Source organism: Triturus cristatus, chromosome 3_2, assembly GCF_964204655.1.
Source record: "Triturus cristatus chromosome 3_2, aTriCri1.1, whole genome shotgun sequence".
NCBI classification, from domain to species: domain Eukaryota; kingdom Metazoa; phylum Chordata; class Amphibia; order Caudata; family Salamandridae; genus Triturus; species Triturus cristatus.
This window is the reverse complement of record NC_140584.1, coordinates 1,215,775,634-1,215,800,133: the sequence shown is the minus strand read 5'-3', so window position 1 is coordinate 1,215,800,133 and position 24,500 is coordinate 1,215,775,634.

Here is a 24,500-nt window from a genome sequence, read left to right as displayed (position 1 = left end):
TGTCTTTGTGAATGAGAATAAAGCAGCTTTGAATGGGTGAGTAACAGGGTGAGAGTGGCTCCCTATGGGTGTGTGAATGGGACAGGTGTGACATTCTAAGTATTGGTATGTGAGAGGGTGTGAGAGTCTTTGTATGGGCATGTGAGAGGTTATGACACTAAGTATGGGTATGTGAGAGGGTACCGAGAGTCTCTGTATGGGTATGTGAGAGGGTGTGAGAGACTGTGTATGGGTATGTAACTGGATATAATGGTGCGTGAGCGTGTGTGTGAGTCTATGTAAGAGTATGTAAAATGATATGACCATCTGTATGGGCATGTAAGAGGTTATGACACTCTAAGTATGGGTATGTGAGAGGGTACTGAGAGTCTCTGTATGGGTATGTGAGAGGGTGTGAGAGTCTCTGTATGGGCATGTAAGAGGTTATGACACTCTAAGTATGGGTTTGTGAGAGGGTACTGAGAGTCTCTGTATGGGTATGTGAGAGGGTACCGAGAGTCTCTGTATGGGTATGTGAGAAGGTGTGAGAGTCTCTGTATGGGTATGTGAGAGGGTACTGAGATTCTCTGTATGGGTATGTGAGAGGGTGTGAGAGTCTCTGTATGGGTATGTGAGAGGGTACCGAGAGTCTCTGTATGGGTATGTGAGAGAGAGTCAGAGTCTCTGTATGGGCATGTGAGAGGGTGTGAGAGTCTCTGTATGGGAATGGGACTGGGACAGGGTGTGACATTATATGTATTGGTATCTGAGACGGTGTGAGAGCCTGTGTAAGGGTATGTGAGAGGGTGTGAGAGTCTGTGTATGGGTATGTGAGAGGGTGTGAGAGTCTGTGTATGGGTATGTGACTGGATATAATGGTGCCTACATGGGTATGTGAGAGTGTTTGTGAGTCTCTACATGGGCATGTGAGTTGTTATGACACTCTAAGTATGGGTATGTGAGAGGGTACTTGGAGTCTCTATATGGCTTTGTGAGAGGGTGTGAGAGTCTCTGTATGGGTATGTGAATGGGTGTCAGACTGTATGGATATGATGCTGGGAATAAAGGGGGTCTGAATGGATATGTGAGAGGGTTTGAGATTCTCTCTATGGGTATGTGAGAGGATGTCAATTTCTCTGTATCAGTATGTGAACATGTCTAAAAGTATGGGAGAAGGTGTAAAAGTCTCTGTATGAGTAAGTGAATGGGTATCAAGCTATATAAGTAAGTGAATGAGAATAAAGGGCGTCTGAATGAGTATATGAAAGGGTGACATATTATGTGTATAGCTATGTGAACTGGTATAAGGGTGTCTGTATGGATGGGAAACAACATTTACAATGCTGTTTCCACAACGCATGGCTTTACAACGTGGTTGTTACTATGCCCACGTTGTTACCACGTGTGCCATTACATCGCAAGTCGTATCAACGACTTGCTGTAGGGGGCGTGCAACACCAGGGAATATGTTGGACTTTAAATCCAACACCTTCCTTGCTGTTGCACAAACTGGAGTAGGAATAGTAATTAATACTATTCCTAAGTCCAGCGCACCCCCTACAGCAAGTCGTTGATACGACTTGTGATGTAATGGCACGTGTGGTTTAGCTGCCTTATAAAGCCCTGCGTAAATAATATATGTGTTGAAACGTCATACATTTGTATGGATATGTGAGAGGGTGTGAGAGTATCTGTATAGATATGTAAATGGGTATAAGGGTGTCTGTATGGGTATGTGATAGGTCTGACAGTCTATATATGGGTATGTGAGAGGGTTTGAGAGTCTGAGTATGGGTATGTGAATGTATATAACGGTGTCTATATGGGTATGCAAGAGTGTGTGAGACTCTCGGTATAGGTATGTCAAAGGCTATGAGACTGTCTGGTTATGTGAAAGGATGTGACAGTCAATGTATGGGTATGTGAGAGTCTCTGTATGGTATGTGAATGGGTATAAGGGTGTCTACATGGGAATTTGAGAGGGTGGGAGAGTCTCTATGTGTATGTGAGAGGATGTCAGAGTCTCTGAATCGGTATTTGAATGTGTATAACTGTGTCTGTATGGGTATGTGAGAGGATGTAAGAGTCTGTATGAGTATGTGAATGGGTGTCACACTGTATAAGTATGTGAATGGGAATACAGCAGGTCTGAATGCATATAGGAGAGGGTGGCAGAGTCTTTGTATAGCTATTTGAATGGGTATACGGGTGTCTGTATGGATATGTGAGAGTATCAGTGTAGGTATGTTAATGGGTATAAGAGGGCACATATGGGTATGTGACATGGTGTCAGAGTCTCTGTATGGGTATGTGAAAGGATGTCACACTCTCTGTATAAGTATGTGAATGGGAAGAAAGGAAGTCTGAATGAGTATATGAAAGAGACTCTCTATGTGAATGGGTATAAGGGTATCTGTATAGGTATGTCAGAAGGTTTGAGAGTATCTGTACAGGCAAGTGAATGGTTGTGCCACTGTCTGCATGGGTATGTGAGAGGATGTGACAGTCTATGTATGGACATGTTAGAAGGTGTAAGAGTCTCTGTGTGGATATTTGAATATGTGTCACACTCTCAGCTTAAGTATGTGAATGGAAATAAAGGAAGCCTGAATGAGTATGTGAAAGGGAGTCTGTATATAGTAATGCAAAACGGTATAGGGGTGTCTGTGTGGATATGTGAGAGGGTGTAAGAGTACTGGCATAGGTATGTGGATGGTCTAAGGGTACCTGTATGGATATGTGAAAGGGTGGGACAGTGTATGTATGGGCATGTGAAAGGTTTTGAGAGTCTGTGTATGGGTATTTTAATGGGTATAAGGGTGTCTACATGATTATGTGAGAGGGTGTAACACTCCCTGTATGGGTATGTGAAAGTATGCTACACTGTGGGCCCGATTCACAGAACAAACTTAAGACAAAATCCTAAACTTAGTACCATTTTGGTAGTCACAGAATGCACTTTCTACTTCTGGTATTCACAGAATGAATTTACTACTTTTGCGATTCACAGAATAAACTTACTACTTTTGCTATTCACAGAATGGATTTACGACTACTAACTTTACGTCCGCACTCGGGCCGGAAATTCTGGCCCGGAGGCGGAGCTTCTGGCCCGGAGGCGGGGCTTCCGGGCCAGAGGCGGAGCTTCCGGGCCAGAGGTGGGGATTCCGGCCAGTGGTGGAGATTTAACCGGCTCTTCCTTGGGCTGTTCTGTGGCTATCCTAGATTCTGTCTACAAATCAGTTGGAACAACAATGTCAAACAAAGTACTAAAATCAGTCCATAAAACCTTCAATATTTTCACAAATATCTCAACTTGTTTGTGTCATTCTACAAACTTCTCTCTTAATCTTGGGAAATAATTTGTGAATGATGCAAGATCAATGATGCAAGGCACATGCACATAACCTCCACTAGGTACTTCCCATGAGGCAGAACTAGACGCACCCCCTCCACCTCCTATAGGAGGAGGCAGCTCTCCCAAGGACCTCTTTGGACCTTATGTGTTACCCACATATGTTCCAACTTATTCCAAATCTGAATATTTTGAATCAATTCCTGAAATTGTAATTTAATTCCTGGTATTCTAATACACTCTGGGTCCTTATCACTAAAGCAGAGTTGATGGCTTTTCTGTACGGCTTTAGTCCGATCCAGATCCACCTCATATTTCTGAGCTGTTTCATATAATTTATCATAGACATGCCTTGCTTACCTGGTAACATCATTCCTCTTAAACACTTTCCTAGTTACTATCCAGTCGGGCCAATTCAAGACTTCCAGTTATCATTTCATGTAATTCAAGTTTCAATTTAGCGACATCCTCTGTTTCGTTTCTTGGCTCAATTCTGAGCCTAGGCGTGAAATTGTGCTCCGCTTGCAAAGTTTCTCACACTCTGATCACCGCGTAGTGCACAAAGTTCTGAAAAACTCCAGTAGAGTGGAGTTCTTTCTCTTTAGCCAACATTAAGTTTGTGAGCAGAAGTGAGGAAAATCTTATTCCAGACCATCTCCTGTGATATTTCTCAATGTGAGCGAGCGGCCTTGGATGGCCATTACCGCTCATATTTAGAAACATTCCATAACGTTGAAGAAGCTGACACTCAAATAGAATATTTACTTCAGTGGCAGAAAAAAGCAGCGCACTTGTGTGCTACGCATGGTGCCTTGAACGATTTTACAGCATGGCACAACCACCCGGCACTAAAAACCAGCGTGGACGGCATGACATATTTCACTCTTTTGAAACTCTGAGTAGCGCAGCAGAGTTTTTTGCACGGAGCTCCACGTACTCCAACCTAGCAACTGAATTTAGGGGTTTCCACTTTTATTGGAAGTGGTATTAACAACCTACAACCATTCATCTAATTCTTGAGTGCAAAATTTATGCTACACTCTAGGGGCTTTAGGTACTGCCCTCTCTTTAGGAGTGCTATTATTTGCATTGAGGGATGGATTTCAGGTAAGTGTACCCAAGTCTGGCAATACCAGGAATGACCTTCAAGGTCCAGATCCTGTCTGGCTCATCATGGGCACTGCACTTGAACCACAACGGAAACTCTTGTTCATCTGAATTAGAGGAACAGATCCTCTCACATTCCAACTGGTGGGAGCATTCTCTGAAGCTTTCAGCTTAGCAGGGACAGCCAAATGTTGGCTCACATTGCTTGCAAAGCTGTGGTCATATATAGGAACAGTAGGACCATCTGGGGGATTAAGTGCTGTGGAGGTACCAGGGGCACAAATCCATGAATTTCTCTCATTAGATGTTGACTCATATTCACAGGGGTTGCTCCCATTGCATTATGACTCACATTTACCAGTGTGGTAGCCATTCCAGAATTCCCAGGTGCATTAGTGCTTCCCCCTCTGACTAATTGTATCTCATTAAATGCAGGTGGGTGCACTGACAATATGACATTAGGAAAGCTATGGCTAGAATCACAATCCCTGTTTTCACTTACCTTATCTGGCTCCTTCGACTTGTCCCTTTTTTCTTTCCTTCGCTTCCCTTTTTCAATTCTTCACCTGTTAATGCAGGGCATAGCTTGGCTCCCTCTATTATGTTATTTCTCCACTTCTTCTGTTCTGCATCTCAATTTGCATCCCCTTCAGTATGCACTGCTTTGAAGCTCTTCCCTGATATCTTTTCTTCTCTCTAGCATTGAGTACTTCAAACTGTGTAGTTCTAATCTGTGGTTTCATCGTGTATATTATCCTCCTTAAATTGTATATGATTCTCACATTAAATGGACAAGGCATGGAAACACCAGTGCAAATGTTGTGTCTATGATCTTGTGCCATTGTTTTATCCAAAAGCATGTTGAAGCCCTCAATGTATTGCCATATAATGGCCTGCAGTATATTCGGTGGTGCCTCTTCTTCCTCTCTAGCAGGTATTGTCACATCTCCCCTCCATAAATCTTGTATAATCTTAAAGAATTTCGGGGCATATTTATAATAACTGACGCATCCCTGCATATCAGCAGGGATGCGCCAGTTATTTTGCGCCCCAGCTCCGCCACCATGGATGCGCCGCATTTATAATGCGGCGCACCATGGGGCAAAAACGGCACAGATGTGTCACGCATCTGTGCCGTAAAAGTGGCGCATTGCTGGAGTTGCGTCGCAAGCGCGACGCAGCTCCAGCAATGCTCTGGGGGGCCCTATCTGCACAATGCTGCGTCAATCCTTACGCCTGCTTCAAGCAGGCGCAGGGTTTTGACGCAGCATGGGCTCAAAAGTGACTGAGTGAAATCTTGTAGATTTCACTCAACCACTTTTAGGAGGCGTTCCTGCGCTGGAACGCCCCCACCTGCCCTGGCACGCCTACATGTGGCGCAGGGCTTTACAACGTGACGCATCTCCCAGATGCGTCACGTTGTAAATATCCCGCACCATGGCGCAGGATTTGCGCCGCTGCTGCGTCACAAAAGTGACGCAACGGCGGCGTAAATGAGGCGCAAGTCAAATATAAATCTGCCCCTTCATTTTTAGGTGTAAATGTCATCAATTTCCAATAGAATTGCATTTTAGAGTAGGAAATATTATTTAACCACAATTCTCATTTAGAGTCAACAACCAATGTCAACGTGGCATTTGATGACAAAGACAACCAATAACAGTGCAGCTCTACACCAACTAACAAATCGCAGCGTGGCACACCATGATGTCAATCTCACTCCTTGCAGCAGTTCACCGTCCTCTACAATTTTCACAAACGCACTCTTCTCATGCAAACACAGACAAAGCAATGGCAACAAATAACGTTCTCTGCTCTACTAACGAAACACACAGTATTCATTTATACAAGAGATTGTTCAGAATAACACTAATTACCAATTTAGACGCATACAAATGAAACCTTAACCTGGAGGGACTCACCTTAATTAGCACAGTTTCCCCCTGGGTCCACCACACTAATTATACCTCACTTTCACACACAAAGATAAATGTCCATGTCTCAACTGCACTGTCAGTGACTTCTCATGACAAGCATTACAAAACTTTAGCAGGCAATTACAATTCAGTGTCTCCACCATGTTAAGTGCCACATTTACACGACATTTACAACATCTCCACCAAACATCACATTATCTCAATGAACACCACAGACTAAATTCAAACCATTAAAATGCACAATTCTCTTAAAACTCACACCTCCGTTGTTATTGTCTGTCAAAGTTAAGTCTCAAGAACACGAAGCATACAAGAAATTCAGTAATGGCAATGCAGAAAATGAGATATAGGATTTGGTGATCAGAATTTGATTTGAATTCCTCTTGGCTAGGCATGAGCAAATCTAAGTTATCTAGCCAAATCTCAACTAAGTAGTGTGATTGGTGAAACCCAAATTAGATCCAATAAATAAGGAAGGTATCAACATTAAGGAGAACTTCTGTAGAAATTGTCTTAAAATCAGAGGTACTGTACAGCATAAAGGTATACAATGGATATATAGTAAAGAGGTTTTTACCCCTCAAAGTCTAAAAGGAATCTGCTTGAAGCTAAGGTGTGACCACCAACTAAAACCCGCACTGAACATCATGTATCTCATTGAATTTCCACCTTCTTGTGATAAAACTTGGCAACTACCCTTAAAACTCCCCTCTTCGGGTCCTCACCTCAGAACGCCTGTGGATTTCTTATGCCTCCCGATACAGCACAGACAGTGGTCGTCCATTTGTTCATTAGCGCCTCTCATCCTTGCCAAAAGTACTCCTCCCAAGCCTCACTATCTCTCATATAGAATCTGCCTTGCACTAACTATACGATCATTTAAACGTACCTGCAAGAACAAGGAAACATTGCAAGCCAAGCAAACTGTCATGTTGAATGTTAAACCTTGGAACACAAATGCATAGGCCTCTGGTCATGTTAATGTGGCAAGCATCTCAGTATATATTTAAATGCTTCACTATAAATACACATATACTTATAATGCAAATGCAGAGTACGATTTGAGTGAAAACATGATTATACAAGAATTAGCGATGCATATATATATATATATATATATGAGCACTGCAATTTGGTGACACTGTAAGGAAAACATTAGTGTGCACACATATACACGTCTAAGTTATATAGTAAATGCACCTTCAGTATCTGGTCAAGAGCACCACTTTACGTTAATGATATTAAAGACAAACATATAGTACTACATGCATGTTTATAAGGCATACGTGTGACGTGAAAGGGTGGAGCCAAAAGTACGCCCCTCCACAGGCCATAGCAACACAAAGTGGTAGCAATGAATTAGAGAGCTAAAGAAAATACCAAGCAACAAATGAACAAACAACATTTGTATGTGGTATATTGCTTGAGTGAAAATTAGACTCACCTCCTGTAACTTAAACAAAGGATGCAATCAGCTAACTGGCACAGTTCGATACCTTTGAATGCTTCAAAAACGTCACGGAATCAGGGTGCAAGCAAAAATGATCCTCCGGCAACTAATCTGCTGAGCTAATTGTTCCTAATACATATGGGTGAACACTGATGGCTGTTGACTACAAATACTAACTGAAACCCACGTACCCCTTCAGACCACTCCCCAGTCAAGCTGAGGCTACAAGTTCCAAAGCTGCCCCCTCATTCATATACTTTAAAAAAAACTTTATTTTCATTTTATACTTCTTAACAATACGGTATTAATTAAAGTATGCAGTGATTACAGGTTGAGTAATAAACAAACATATCATGGTGTCAAGTAAGCAATAAGCAGTGGGAAATACAAGTCGCAGTGGCCTGATAAACTATGATAATACAGTGAAAAGAAGTCACTCTAGCCACACTGTCAGGTAACCGAAATAATACATTTGACATGGCATATCATATAAATGAGAAACAATGGACATAGACTTATCACACCAGTGTATATAATGCATGAATTGCTCAAAATGATAAATAATATCACATCAGCCAGAATGCAAAACCAATTGCAACAAATAAAAAGTAAAGTAGGAGCATCACAGCTAATGCAACAAATGTGTGGGATGTCCCCTCAACTCTCCTCCTTCTCAGGTTCAGGGGAGGAATTTGAGAATGTGAGCGGTAAATGGTCAAATAGTTGTATTTCAGACAATAGACTGCGGGAAACAAGCCAATAATCAGTATGTGTATGTATATAACATACGCTGGAATAATGTTATATTCCCCTTCCTTGTGGATATCGATAGCGCCCTGCATCCACCAGGCCATTTTCCTATCCCACCACAGTTATAGCATGGGCAGCCACCAACGATCGAAGCAGTGGACCTCACAACTGGTGCAAGTCGGTGGCCTGAGCACAATTACAGTTGGCACCCCATATCTGTGGGAAGCCTTTCTATGTGGCAAGTTTTACATTCAGTGAGTAACAGAATTGGGATGGTCATAGTTGGGACCATATACCCTCATAAGGAAGAGATCTAAATGCCCCACACATAGCGGCCTCCAGGTTCAATAAGTACCTCTTGTAATTTAATATCTGCACCCTGGCTAGCCCATATCAGTATCCCACAAGCATGATTAGTAAACCCTGGAGCCAAACATGCGAACTTCGCAATGAGAAGGAGCCCAGTATTCTAAGCCAGGAGTGATTCTAGTAAAAAAAAATATGTATATACATATATACATATATATTACCTACTGGTGGTCTTTGTTCATATCTGCTCCTATGGGGAAAGTTTAGGGGTGATTCGTCAAGGGGGGGGCGATAAAAAAGGGGGGGTCCCAAAACGTGTTTTCTCCATGTTAATTTCCATAGGAAACTTTAGACAAGGCTACAGGTCGAACGGGTGAACGGAACTACCCCATATTTGGCAGGGAAAAGGGTCTTGGTCTAGAAAGCACGCTTTTGTATATTTGGTGTAAATCCGTTCACACGTTTTTGAGAAATATTCAAATTTACATATAACAATAGTTGGGAATTCTGCCATCTGGTTGGCTGAGGCGTTACGAGCACGAGCTTGCTGCTTATTGGTTGTGAGCGCTGCGAGCGGTTGCAACTAGGAAGTGTTGGTCGCCATTTTGTGATTCCGTTGAAGCGAGTAAGGGGAAAAAAGGGTGAAAAGAGTAGGAAAGAGGAGGGTAGGAGCGCTGTGAGGTCTGTGGGGTGGTTAGGGTGTGCTGCACAGGGAGTGTGTAGCGATGTATTCACCCCTACCGGTGTGAAAGTGCTGTTTTGCCCAGAGTGAGAAGGTGCTGAGGTGGGGTGCCCGTACACTCGGGGATGAAACCGTGAGCTGATTGCTGTAAACTGATGTGCTCCTGGCACTGTAGCATACTGGCCGCTGTAGCATAGCTGTGCAAGTGGTGTTAGTATGGGTTTAGAGTATAGTGGTGTGAGCTCTGTGGGGTGGTTAGGGTGTGCTATACAGGGAGTGTGAAGTTAAGTATTCACCCCTAGTGGTGTGAAAGTGCTGTTTTGACCAGAGTGAGATGGTGCTGAGGTGAGGTGCCAATACACTCAGGGATGAAACCGTGAGCTGATTGCTGTAAACTGATGTGCTCTGGGCTCTGTAGCATACTGGCCTCTGTAGCATAGCTGTGCAATTGGTGTTAGCATGGGTTTAGGCTATAGCGGGAGTGGGAAGCAAACTACTCACCCCTACTTGTCTGAAGACTCAAATGGAGTGTTTTAGCAAGCAGCAATAAAGAAATAATCATGAAGAATATAATGCAGAATGTTGCAATGCCACAGAAGACAAATGGTGAAATCAGGTGTGTTTAAGAAAGTGGCTTTGTGGGATAAAGCGATGGAGTCTCCAAGTTATATAAAAAGTGTCTTTATGTAAGTGCCATAAATGGAACCACTGGTGCAAGAGCTAAGGCACCCAGCTGAGGCAAACTCCAACCGCTTCTGCGGTATTCAAAGCAAAGCTTCTGCATCAGTCAATTCAACATTACATGTTACAGTTCCATGTGACATAAACAATACCTATTAGACATAAATGACTGTAAATTGTAGAATGAAAATAAAGGTAGGATATGTTTACCACACTGTGCCAACCAGTTCCTAAACAATGCCATGTTTTTTTATCTTGATCGCCAGTTCGTGAGCAGAGGCTGAGGATGAGCTAATTTGTGTGAAAGGGCTTCATGGATAAGAGGCAGGCAGAGAGACGTGTGTACAAAGAATAGATATGGTTTCAAAATGGATGTCGGGTTTGGGCTAATTTAGCAAGTAAATACCGTATTTGCATAGGCGATACATCATCCATCCCTGGTTAGTGTGGAGAGGTAAGGGCCAATAATGAAAACAGAGTTCAAATGCCTAAGCATACTTATAAAGTTATTATATGAAAATAGTTCAATTGAAGTGTATTAAAAAATTTAATAGGAAAAAGTCAGAAAAGTTGGAAAAAATCAATCCAAGAATAAAGTGAATTTCTTGGAGATTGCAGTCCGGATGTTCTTCAGCGGCTTGAGATGTTTAATGTTCCAAGAGGCGATTGTTGCCATTGTGTGAGAAAAGCGAAGCAATCCAATTCATATCCTCGAAGGGACAGTAATATTCCTCGAATGTTGGAGCGGCAATTTGAATTGGCAGGCAATCTGCGATGTTGTCAAAGGTCGCACGTTGCAGGAGATCTTTCGCGGCTGCGCAGAAATCCCATTCCGCCAGGATACCTTTTTGCGTTGCATCCGCCATTGCTCCACTGCCCGAACAATCAAGCTCATGGTTTTCAAGATACTCCATTACCTGCTGGATATACCGGGAGCGTTTGCTGGGATGTCGGCAAGGCATAGATCCATTCGCCAGTCAATTGGGCAAGTTTTGCAATAAAAAGATGGTTGCACGCAGATTATATATGTGTAAATAAATGTCATGTTGTAGCTGGCTCTGATAATAGATAGAGGCAGGCAGCCGAAAAGTTGTTCCATTTTTTCACGGTATTGGTATAGCTTCACGTAGAGGCGTATTAGGTCGGACATGCTTGTTACCACAGCGAGCGTAGCCATTTTTAACAAGCTAATATAGTAGTAGGATGCCCGCAAACAGAGCGAGAATTATGGGCCCTGTTGCTGTTATTCCAGAGATGATCGAATGAATGAAGTCTGGTATTAGACTAAAATAGTTTGACAGCCTGTGAGAAGGCCGGAGGAGACAATGTTAAAAAAGTGTGCCAGACCTTATATGTCAGATGTGTTGAAAATTGTGTAACAATTCACAAAGTGTAATGGGAGGTTCGTATTTAAAAGGGAGCGTATTTTACTTGAAGTTCGTGCTATCTGCAGTTGATAAATTACGTTTGGAGAAGTGAGGGACACTTCTGTTTGAAACAAAAGTGCTTTCAGTTTGCTCCGCTTAATAAAATCTGTTTTTTCAAAGTAGGTATTGAAGGCCAAGTCGAACTTTGGGAGTTACTTTGTGTTGGTGGGAATATAGATTGCCAGAGGAAGTTATCTGGTTTGAAACAGTAAGGACATACGGTATGCCAGCTCACATTGCATAGCAGTCCATGTTATTAAGAAGCAGATAACTGCCGTTAGAAAGCTGTGTGAATGTTGGTCTGATTGGGGGAGTTGGCGTGCTTTTAAGAAAGCACATACGATTGGGGGCTGTAAGCTTAGAAGCGTCGTGCAGTTGGACATTCTTGCATAGTAATGAATGATTGCTATTGTGGTCCCACTTTTCACCTGTGAGCAAAACTTCGGTATCCTCTTGAAGACAGCGATATGTAAATGGGAGAAACCACTGCTCGTGAATAAATGCGCTACCTTATATAATCACATACAACATGACAAACAACATGTGCACCTAGCAGACACAACGACACTACATACTGTGGGAACCGTGGCTAGCCATGTACACAAACCAAACATGGCAGGGAACCTCTGCCACACAATACAGAATGCGGGGAGAGATGGGAGCAAAGTATTTGCGAAGGTGGCAAGTGATTCTAGATTATAAAAGTATAGAATGCAAAGTGTTGAGGGGATGTGCCGGCTAGACTTGAGTATGAATAGCACAGACATTTCCATGTCAACATACACTGATGGTCTATTGAGTGAAGTCGACAGTGGACGCAACCATGATAGTACAGTTAGTAGGGTAGATTACGAAAACATAGCGCGTACGTGCCCCCTCCCCCCCAAAATCTTTAGCGTAGTGGGCTGGCTCGGCATATGCAAGGCTAGTGTAGGGGTATGAATAAAAGGCACGTTTCTCTGAGTATGGTTCTCTTCCGGAATGGCGAACATGTCTGTCAGGTCTGCACAGCTTACACCACCACGAGGCTGACGCCATGAGCGAAGGTGGCTGTGGTAATAATGCTTTCAGCCTGCTGCTACCCAGAAACCGTCATGGCCGCTGCGACGCAGTTATGCCCCACAGTTCACCTTTCGACACCGTCGTATGTGAAAGAGGGCCCACCATGTGTCGGCGGAAGCTTTTGGGCCGAGGTCTGCGAGCTGGGAAGGCTCCTGAGATCAACGCTGGCTACCGCGACACAGGCAGACAGCAGCCAGCCTGAGGCCCAGCACCGTGAAGTGCTCTGTATACTACTAACACAGTAGTGGAAGAGATGCCAACAGTGGAACGGTGTCTTGATCCCACAATGGATGATGTTAGAACTACATCTGAGAGTGCAGATGAAGGTACTCCTTTCAACCAGCTGTAACCAACTCCAGGTCCTAACAGTGGAACGGTGTCTTGATCCCACAATGGACGATGTTAGAACTGTATCTGAGAGTGGAGATGAAGGTAGTCCCATCGACCAGGTGCAACCAACTCTAGGTCCCAACAGTGGAATGGTATCTTGATCCCACAATGGACAATGTCCGATATTACCTGCTGCTGGTTTTTCAGAGAACTCCCTCCGTTGAGGTGCATCAGACTCTGTGCTTCTGTAGCTAAATGCTGCACATGATCATTGGGCTTGGCTGACTGCAGTCGCTGGAGTACACCGCGGTACAGCAGGTCCGAAGAGTGAAACGGGGTCTTGATCCTACAATTTACAATGTTAGAACTGCATCTGAGAGTGGAGATGAAGGTACTCCCTTCGAACAGGTGCAACCAACTCTACATCCCAACAGTGGAACAGTGTCTTGATCCCGAAATGGACGATGTACGCTATTACCTGCTGCTTGATTTTCACAGAACTCCCTCCATTGAGGTGCATCAGACTCTGTGCTTCCGTAGCTAATTCCCGCACATGATTATTGGGGTTGGGTGATTGCAGTCGGTGGAGTACACCGTGGTACAGCAGGTCCGAACAGTGGAACGGGGTCTTGATCCCACAATGGACAATATTAGAACTGTAACTGAGAGTGGAGATGAAGGTGCTCCCTGTGACCAGGTGCAAGCAACTCTAGGTCCCAACAGTGGAACGGTGTCTTGATCCCACAATGGACGATGTTAGAACTGTATCTGAGAGTGGAGATGAAGGTAGTCCCTTCGACCAGGTGCAACCAACTGTAGGTCCCAACAGTGGAACGGTGTCTAGATCCCAAAATGGACGATGTCCGATATTAATTGCTGCTTGGTTTTGACAGAACTCCCGCCGTTGAGGTGCATCAGACTCTGTGCTTCCATAGCTAACTGCTGCACATGATTATTGGGCTTGGTTGACTGCAGTCGGTGGAGTACACTGTGGTACAGCAGGTCCAAACAATGAAACAGGGTCTTGATTCTGTGATCGAGGATGTCAGAAGTTAAAGTTTGTGATGATTTCTGTGTAACCACTCTAATCAGGTACAAACAACAGCGTGCTTCTGAATCCAACGGCACGTGCTTGTGAGTCGTTAATGACCACTGCCTCTGGCCTACAGCGCGGTCAGCAAGGCTCACAATTCAGATTGAGTGCTGATTGTTAAATTACAGAATCCAGTAGGCAACTAACTACAATGTCTATTGAAATATACATAATAGCCTTTTAGTATACTTGCTTGAAGTTTTTTAAGATGACTTATAGGTCTAGTACAATGACCAAATTCTTCTTGGTAGTGGTAAAGAACACTGAATAACAGTGTACACTGTGGACAGCAGAGATCGCAATTTGAATTTTTTGATTTATTTATTGCAGAGTTTTGTGTAATTTATGTTGTTGTATTTTGTGAAGAGGACGTGAGAAAAGGTATTCATGGAAGACTGTGCTCACTACTGCCTTCAATTTACACTGCAGACAGCAGTGTTCACAATTCAGATCGAGTCGCTATTGTAGATGACTCAGTCCTGTAGGCAAAAGACATTACTCCAGGGCGCTCTATCCGCACCACGCATACGCATCATCACAGGGTCCGCACACGGTTTTTGTTGCTTCACGTACGGCAAACTGGGCAGCTCAAGTCAATGTCACGTGGCTGTGGGCCCTTGCTGACCGCTCTCTGGCATACACTTCAGACAGCAGTGTTTACAATTCTGATCGAGTCGCTATTGCAGATGATGTAGTGCTGTAGGCAACAGACATTGCTCCTAGTACGGCCCGCCCGCAGCACACATCATCGCTGGCTGTGCACATGCTGAATGCTTTTGATGTGGCTGTCTAAGTGCACTAGACCTGATGGACCCTTTATGATACAATCTTTTTGTGCATTATTTCAGATATACTGCCTGTATCTTAGTATACCACAAGTTATGGTTGTTTTACGATAGAATCTTTTCCGTATTATTTCACATCTAGTGTCCCTACCTTACTGCAGCACAAACTATTGACCCTTTTATTATTGAATCTCTGTGTGTGATCCAATGATTACTGTTGTAGTTGATGCTAGCAGCAACCATTCCCTGAGGACTGGTTTACACTCACCCCACACGCATCCAGCACAGACGTCACTAGATATGTGACCCTGGTAATAAAAAGGAGTCGAGCGCATGTGCCCGTACCCACTTCCACTATCTATCTGTGTCCGTGTGTTCATTATGTATGTATGATACTGTCACTGGGCAGTACCACGTTGTGCTGTGGACTGCGTATGCAACCATGTTACTTCTGGCAGTGGGGAAAAGTTCTGTTAAGTAGCTTTTAGATTAATGGCTATCACATGTGGAAGGCTGCTTTACAGAGCATGAATATTGATGAATATCATGGTTGCATGTTGTGTGTACTGTCAGATATGTGTGCATAGCAAAACATTTCCAAAAAGCTCTGTAAGCAGAAGAGGAGTCTCTCAAACGCTGCAGAGAGAATGGCGAAAATGGGTGGGGTCCTCCAACTGTTACAATGGGAAATGTTATGAACCAATCAAATGCTTTTCTTTAAGGTCAGATGCCAATTGCGCAGTGAGCGCGCAAGGAGGCCGCACCCGACCTGATTTTGAGAAAATATTACCATAATATAAGTTTATTACAGTTAGAAATATATAAATGTTTAAAATATTTTAGATTATCGCTTGTTCTCATTTACACTTTAAACTTATTTAGATATAGTTTTGAGACAAAAAAATGAAGGAATTGCGTTCCCGGCGCGACACCATACATCTATGACGTAACACAGGGCCTGGCAGCATGCACTCGTCGCATACGCAACGCACAGCGGGCGTGACCCCATATTTACATGACGTAAGGCGCGGCTTGGTACTGCATACCCGTCGCATACCAAAGTAGCAGCTGGCGCAACCACATACGTATATGATGTTACGCGGGACACAGTGCCACGAACCCGTCGGATACGAAATGCGCATCCTTTACGAGTTTAGCAATATGGCGGATAGGATTCACGCGCTGATGGAGCTTGGTACACTACTGGTACAGGATTTCAGTTTTCTCAACAACAAAAAAAAACGATATACATACTTTTTTTTGAAGATTTAAAACATTAAATATTTTTCAAATTAAAAACAAAAAAGGATAATAGAGTTCCAAAATATTTAAAAAAAAATAGAAAAAATATAGTTTTTATAAATATTAAAATATGAAATGAACATTAAAAAAACCTTTGAAATTCACAGAAAAAAACGTAGGTTTTACAGCCATTATAGTTAGGAATTAGCATTTAAAAAACCTTTGAAATTCACTGAAAAAACCATAGGTTTTACAGACGTTATAGTTAGGAATTAGCATTTAAAAAACCTTAGAAATTCACTGAAAAAAACATAGGTTTCAGGGACGTTATTGCTAGTTGGAAATTTGACTCATATAAAACCAGAGAAATTCGCCTGTTATAGTTAGTTGAGCTAACTATAACTCGCGCGCCCGCAATTCACTGCTGATGATGTCACATATTACATCACTCATGACATTGTCAGTGACATCACTGATGACATCACTGATGACATCATCCAGTGAATGTGTGTTTCTGTAAAGTTTAAATATTTTTCATATATATCTATGCCATGGTGTGTTGAAGAATGAATGCATTTACAAGTGCCTCAAGGGATTATTTAGTAGGTGTGTGACTGACTGAATAAGTGAGTGATTGAACATGTCTTACTGAAAGCATGGGTTAGTGACTACACTGTGTGAAAGTCTGTTTTAGTCTCTCAGTTGGTGTGTAAGCAATTGCATGGGTTGCTGAATAACTACATGAGTATCTATATTGGTTATATTGATTTGTTGTCTGAGTATCTGTATGCTTCCCTGAGTGTCTGTCTGTTGTATGACTCTGCGCATAGATGTCTGAGTGGGTGATTCACTGGTTGTATGGATTCAAAAGTGCATCTGGGAAGGGCTGTATGGATGAGTTACTGTGTGTGTTGGTGAGTGAATGAATGTCTCAGTGGTATGTGTGTGACTAACTACATATGTTTTAAGGTACTATATGTGAGTGTTGGAGTATATAAATGACTATACATGAGAGTAAGTTATATGAAGAGTTTGTGTATAAATAAGTGTCTGCTTGTATCAGTAATTGTATAAGACAGTAAATATGTGTTAGTATCACTATAAATAAGTGATATGGTGTGTCTATAATTAACGGACTTGGTGTGTATAACTGTATACATGAGTAAATGGATATGTGATTGATTCTTTGCATTACTGACTAGGTGTGTGAGTAACTCTATGGATGAGCGGCGGAGTGTGACTGCATGTATAGATGTATGAGTGCATATTATACTACTGTATTGATGAGTAACTACATGTATAAGTGACTGGATGTGTGTGTAGACCTAGGAAACAGTGAGTGGTATGTAGTATATGGCATTGTTGTGTGTATAGTTTCAAAAATTGTAGTCTTCATTTTAGAATGGGTGTATCAAAGTTTATATTAGGGCATCAGTATGTGCATCAGATTATCACGTGGATGATGTCATCAGTGATGTCATTTGAGATGTCATCAGTGATGTCACTGACCATGTCATGAGTGATGTAACATGTGACATCATCAGCAGTGCATCGCGGGCGCACGTGCTATAGTTAGCTCAGCTAACTATAACTGGCAAATTTCTCTGGTTTTAAATGAGTCAAATGTCCAACTGACTATAACGTCCCTGAAACCTATGGTTTTTTCAGTGAATTTCTAAGGTTTTTTAAATGCTAATTCCTAACTATAATGTCTGTAATACCTATGGTTTTTTCCGTGAATATATATATATATATATATAAATCCGTATTCACCATCCTCGGACACTCCAGCATGCTTAATAAAGTTTTTAATGACACCAAACAACTCTTTTCGACATTACGCCTTGCTCACGGTCATAGATACACATTACTTCAATTTCATTTTATAAACAATTCAAAAACAGTGACGACAGACTACACCCAAATAACTTGAATTGGACTGTCAAATGTGGCAGCCATCTTAGCTTAGTGAATCATGCTTGATTATCCACCTGAATTACTTTCTCTAAATTGATAAACAATTCATTTTGCTACTGTTCATAAAAATCAATAAACCACATTTTTGTGTTTTCAATAACAGTAATGCATAATAACCAGCATCATTTCAGAATTCATGGTCAATCGACAAAGTTGCCCTCGAAGTGCCATGTAGCGGCAATTTTGCCATGATAGTTCCGCATGGATTAAAGATTTGATGCATAGTTTGTTTAGGCTCATATTCTGTCTCTTGCCAGTTTTTTAAATTATTGAGACACATTTATCATCTTAATCTCACTTTCCACACCACAAAGGTTAATAGCCGTTGTGAATACATAATTCATGCATAGTGCACAATACCATCATCAATCTCTAAATGACAATTCCGCCCCAGTGGGCCTAGCGCAAATTCTAATTCATGAAAATAACTCATGTATAATAAATGTAAATGTATATGTCCAGTATTTGTATAGCGCAAACAGTTACCCGAAGGTGTCAAGGCGCTGGGGGCCGTCAGGAAGATTAAGCGAGCTATTGCCCAGAATCACATGGTGCTGGACTGATCTGTCGCTGGCACCGGGGATCGAATCGTGAGCCCTGGGTTCCAGAGTCAGTTGCCCTGGCTGCTGCGCCACACCTCTTCCACTGCATGCATCAAGTGAACAAAAATTACTGGCGAACAGAAAATTCGACATTGACCATTGCCAACAGTGAAGAAAAGGGTGCCAGCACCTGTGTAGAAATAAGAAATAATACAATATTACAAATATTACAAATATTAAAACACTGAGGCTTCCAAAAAAGATTCTGCACTATTTTATCAACATGTTAACTGTTTAAATGAATAACAAGTTCCTCGCTAGAATTCAAACCTTGGGGTACAGGAGTACCAAAGTCAATAATATATCTTGACTCTAGTTTCCTTAATTCTAATTCACGGTTCCCACCCCTCATGTTGATCAGTACTGCATCATTGACTGCTATTCTCAGTAGTTTCTCATCTTGGAAATGATAATCATAGAAGTGGTGTGCCACTGGGTATTGTCTAATATTGTGTCTAATGGCACGTACATGCTCCAAAACTCTTTTTTTAGCACGATGTATCATGCTCCCTTTATATATTTTATTACAGGGACAAAATAGAGCGTAAACACAATAAGTGGTATTGCAGGTGAAGGGTTTTTTATGATGAATTCTCTGCGTGAATTCAGTGTTGGGAACTCGGAACAGTCCTTACTATTACTACAGGCCTTCCAGCTTTTACAGCAGCGAAAGCCTGGACGGCCATTGTTTGTCATCCCTTCTTCCTTTGTTATCAAATTGTGACTTAATTTGTCATGTAATGATCGACTTTTCTTAAAAGTGATCTGGGGATTGTTGCTTCAACACTTTTTTAAGCTATCAACTGTCTTCAGGACATGCCAATGATTATTTCAAATTCTGGGCATTTCCAGTGCTTAATAGGAGAAAGTAGTGATAACTCTTATGGTCCCTGCTTCCTCATCTTGTCTAACTGGATGTAACAATTAATTTCAGCTAGTCTCTTCAACTCTCTTGATGGTTTGAACAATAGTTTTCTGACTAAACGTTGACACACGATCTCTTTCTCAATGTCAAAAGCCTTACCCGTGCTACAATTCCGTTTCACCCAGAGTAATTCCCCATAGGGGATACTGTAAATGAGATTGGGGGGTGCGCACTCCTAGCACTCAGCAAGCTATTTCCTGCGGTTGCTTTTCTAAACAGCTTCTTCTCCAATGTATCACCTTTTACACCAATATGTACATCTAAGAAGTCAATAGATGTTTTGCAGATGTGTTCAGTAAACATCAAATTGTATGTGTTGTCATTCAATTTCTTTACAGATTTATTGGCAGGTTCCTCATCCCCTTTACATACACAAGAAATGTCAACAATAAATTGCATGCACAGGACTACGCAGCTTTCAAATTCTACCAGGTGTGCAGCCACCTGCTCCTCCCACCAGCCCATGAATAAATTTGCATAGCTGGGGGCGAAGCAGGTGCCTATAGCTGTGCCCTGTGACTGCCTATAGATGGAATCATCAAAGACAAAAAAGTTATCACTGAGACAAAATTAAATCATATCTAGCAACATTTCAGAGTGAAAGAATAGAGAAATTAACAGTGTTTTAAAAAAATGTCTAACTGCCTGCAATCCACAGCCAGAGCACTTCATCCACACAATGCATTTGTTTCAGGTAAAATATCTACAATGCTAATTGTATAGGATGGCAGTAGCATAGCTACTGCGTATATTTGCCTCTGAGGGCACGGACACTTTAAATTATTACTATTGCTGGTTCTGGTCTCTTTCTGCAGCCCTGATGCAGCGGGATAATTCTCCATTTTGATTCCCACCACTGTAGACGATAACTAACTGCCAGTTAATACAAAATGGAAATAGGCCTCTGTTGAGGATTTGGCATGGAAAACAAAAAAGGACTACAACTACCAGAGGAGCCAGTCTCGACCTATTGGCGGCCATCTTGGAAAGGCTTTTCCATTTATAGTGTCCAATGAAAGACCTGAAGGCTCAGGATTAGTACAGGGAATTAATTATTAATTACACGCCCTAGCCATTTTTTACTAACGATTTAATTTTGAATGACTGTCCAAATGGTCACGGTCATGTAAATAGTGATGGATAGTTAAGACACCAACGATGACTACAGCAAGGTTCGTAGTTTCTATTATAAAAGTTGTGCGCCATCCCTAATGCTTGGTGGCCATCTTGGAGTAGTCATCCTACCTGTACCCCTATCGCACACACTGGGGCGCTATGTCCTCCATGTATTCTAATATTCCGTACTATTTCTAACATGCGGTTCCTATGAGTATCCAGAATTGTCCCTTGACTTCACCGTCTCCTCGGATAGTGCCCTCCCCCACCATGGCTGCCTCTACCATCAGCCCGACTGATGGCTCACTCTCTCAAGTGGGCCTTAGTGCTTTTAAGATTACTTATCCCCATAACCTCACTAAGAATTCATCAAAAAAATTCAAACACAACATAATCAAAAGACACCCAGAAACACTTATATCAGATACCTATTTCTGTATGTCTAATGGCATCATCATGACTGACCTAATCTTTTTCAGGAACAGAAGAGCCCAATGGAGAAAAATCCTCATATAATTTTTCCAGGTCAATCAGATAAGGAAAACACCTCATGGATTTAGTCTTTCTGTTACTTCCTCTCCTATCCTCAAAGTAGATCTCACCATTACTATCTACAACAACTGGATCATTCTCATTCAAGCATCCAATCGAAACCTAGAGCAGTTCGACAAACTCTTTGTGAATATCAAAAACTCTGTGGCTAACAATTCAACCCCTGTGCAACAAGACATAGCACCAGTCACCTCAAGGATACCCCAAAGCGATGCTCCCATTTCCTCCTCAGATTTACCTCCCTCTTCACCCACCACCGTTCCCTTGCCCCTGCCGGGTTCTGAACTGATCGAACCACACATTTTGCAGCCATTGACCCTATCACCTTTTCCAACCTCCTTGTCAACGCATCCTGTAACACCGTTAATACTCAGTGACCAACCCCCCCGGAACCTCCCATTACCACCTCTGACTCCTCTAGCACTCATTGATACCCTCCCCCTCTCCAGATCTCCACACTCAACTTGCTCCCCTTTCCCAACACCCAGACTTGGTGGCACGCCTGGATGATATTTCCCTCCAGCTGCACCTTCTCTCCCTCGAACTCCATGATGTGAAAGCCCTCTCACTTGTATATCTCCCCTTGATAAGCTCCCTCCTCTCTCATCTGAATTTGCCCAGAGCCCTTGCCAGCAATAGGGCTAGAGCTCACCTTGACCAACTCTCTTCCCCCACTATCGCTAATACAGTACCCCTACCTAACGCATCCTCTCGCCCAAGAAGTTCGTTGACCTGTCTTGCGCCCAAAGAAATTGACAGCCTTCTCAAGTCTTACTCGTCCAACACAGACATCAACATGATTCCGAAGGGAATAATTCAAGCCATTCACCCTAACCCGAACAGAGAACCCCATCACAACCTCAGAGTCATAAACAACGACAACCTCACGAGAGTGAACATCATTCAGACTCCTCCCCCCTGTACACCGGCACTACTCAAATGCATACTACTCTATTGCAGGTCAGTCAACAAACACTCCTCCGATATCTTCGACCTCATACAACACAATGAGATAGACATCATTATCCTCACAGAAACTTGGCTCAATCCCTCGTCCACTCCTATCCTAGACCTCCTGGTGCCCCCTGCCCATGACATACTTCCTCTAGACAGATTTAAGAAGCTGGGAGGTGGCCTAGCTTGTATACATCGGAGCACGCTCAAGGTCTCCCTCTCAGAGTCCTCTTCGCCAGTAACATGTGAATAACTTTGTCTCGACATGTCTAGTAACAATCACCTGGTTTGCAAACTACACACATTCCATCACCCCCGGGGGACAACCTCCCCTTCATCAAACAATTAATGGAAATCATCTCTGGCAATATGGATTCCGTGCAGTCCCACATCTACCTTGGGGACTTCAACCTTCACTGGTCAAACCCAAATGACCAAGCAGTATCATGCCTCAATTCTTTCTTGAATGATCACAAGTTTATTCAACATTGTGACCAGCCTACCCATATTAAAGGAGAAACACTAGACCTCATCATCACCAAAGGACACACCATCACAATGGATTCCATCATACCCTGCAATTGGTCTGACCTTCACATCATTACCTTCCATATCAACTTTGAGGTGTCTCTGAGTAAGGCTCAAACAACAAAACCAATGATTTGGAAAAGGGACCTTAGAGATATCAACACAGCCGATCTAGCAATCCGCTGTAAATGTGCCCTCTCTTCCCAAGTGGACGTGTACGAGGTCCATGAACGCACAGACTTCTACAACTCTTCTATCTCTAGCATCATGGATTCCATGGTTCCACTCCAACATAAAAATGCACCTACAAAAATATCCAAACCATGGTTCAATGACAACCTAAACTCGGAACGTCGCAATCTAAGGGCTATCGAACGTTCCTGGAGATCTACTCCATCCGCAGACCAGCTAAAAATCCTTAGATCAGCAAGAAGCTCCTATAACAAACAAATCAAGACAGCTAAGGCAAAATATTTCAGATCCCAAGCTGCAAATTGCCCCAGGAAACTTTTTGAGCTGGTTAAACAACAATCGGTGAAAGCCTCTAACCGATCTGATACTGAAGTCAGCCCTCCCTCATGTGATGATCTGGCTGCTTTCTTTACAGAGAAATTTAGACTCATTAACATGGATCTGGAAACCAGGCGAGCTCTATTGCTACCCAATGGGTCTGCCCCCCCCCCCCTGGCCTTACTAGACAAGTGAGAACCAAGTAGCCGGGGTATCAAGAACAATGCGTCCTGGGGCACCTTTACCCCCTCAATGAAAGTGACATCAAAAAGGTCCTTCAGAGTAGCAACCCATCTAATCACTTCAGTGACCTGTTACCACCCTCCATCTTCAAAGAAATTAAGGATGCCTCTCTCCCATCTGGACAAAGATCGTCAATGCATCTTTGTCACAAGGCACGATCCCAGAATGCCTAAAAGCTGCACAGGTAACACCTATATAAAAAGAAACTACCGTAGACAGCTCTGATCGTAACAACTTCCGCCCTATCTCCAGCATTCCCACTCTAGCCAAACGCCTTGAAAAATGCGTCCAGTCACAACTCTGTGCGCACATTGAAAATTTCCATCTCCTGGACCAACACCAATCTGGCTTTCGTAGTGGGCACAGCACTGAATCGGCTCTCACTCACGTGATGGATGACATTTTAATAATGCTTGACCGAAATGAATCTTGCCTCCTTATCCTCCTTGAACCTTCCTCTGCATTTGACACTGTCAATCACAACAACCTCCTAGTCATTCTGGAGCATAGGATGGGCCGCTCCGGTCAGGTGCTGCAATGGTTCTCGTCCTACCTCCAGCACAGATCCGAAAGAGTTAAGGCGAACCACTCTCTCTCCCAGCCATCACCAGTCACCATGGGGGTTCCCCAAGGATCCACTTTATCTCCCATTCTCTTCAACCTGTTCCTGGAACCATTAGCTAATTAACTAAAATCCATGGACATTCTCTTCCATATGTATGCAGACGACACACAACTTTATCTGAAAATCTCCTCCCCGGATAACATCTCTTCACTCCACTGCACCCTACTGATTACTCAAAACTGGTTAACTGGAGAACCACCTCCTGCTAAACACCTCCATAACAGAATTCCTCCTCATTTCTCCTCTGAAACACACTCCCAAAATCAACCTCTGGATGAA